Source organism: Cydia amplana, chromosome 4 (genome assembly GCF_948474715.1).
Source record: "Cydia amplana chromosome 4, ilCydAmpl1.1, whole genome shotgun sequence".
NCBI lineage: Eukaryota > Metazoa > Arthropoda > Insecta > Lepidoptera > Tortricidae > Cydia > Cydia amplana.
Genome location: NC_086072.1, coordinates 22221938 through 22222515, shown reverse-complemented (window position 1 = coordinate 22222515; position 578 = coordinate 22221938). Strand labels below are relative to the sequence as shown.

At 40.3% G+C, this 578-nt stretch overlaps 1 non-coding gene across 1 annotated transcript; it reads right to left on the bottom strand.

Moving 5' to 3' along the window:
• On the bottom strand, window positions 1-72 carry Trnah-gug (transfer RNA histidin (anticodon GUG)). The gene has a single exon. It is a non-coding gene; the product is annotated as a tRNA-His (tRNA).
• Between the last annotated feature and the right edge of the window lie 506 nt (window positions 73-578).

Sequence of the window (578 nt, the reverse complement as noted above, 5' to 3'; positions counted from 1 at the left end):
TGCCGTGACCAGGATTCGAACCTGGGTTACTACGGCCACAACGTAGGGTCCTAACCACTAGACGATCACGGCTGTCGGAGCTGTGCCGGACACTGCGAAATTGTCATACACTTTGAAAACTGGAGCACTTTCACTGCCCGCTACGCACGAGTGGCCCCTGAAGCTGAAATCAATGAAGTTGCTATAAAAAGTGGCAACTGCAAAAAGTATATCGTCTTCTGTGTTGAATTACCTACCGAATTGCAAGCAAACAGGTACAAAAAATGTTAATCAAGATATACGGTATATGAAAATCGAATCAATGATTTGTCATATCGCTTTTCGGCGAAAATGCAACATTGGCCTTTGGTACAGTCCAGTGGTACATTTATATCGCAACTGCCATGGGGCTCAAAAATATCTAAACACGCACTCTAACGCCTTGACAATAGAGGCGTGTTCAGATATTTGTGATCACCTTGGCCGCTTCGATATACATATATATAATAGTAAATATTCAAAATTTAATTTAGATAATAATAAAAATGCTATAGGTACAGGAAGCTTCCTGTAACAGTAATAATAAATTAAACTGTAGG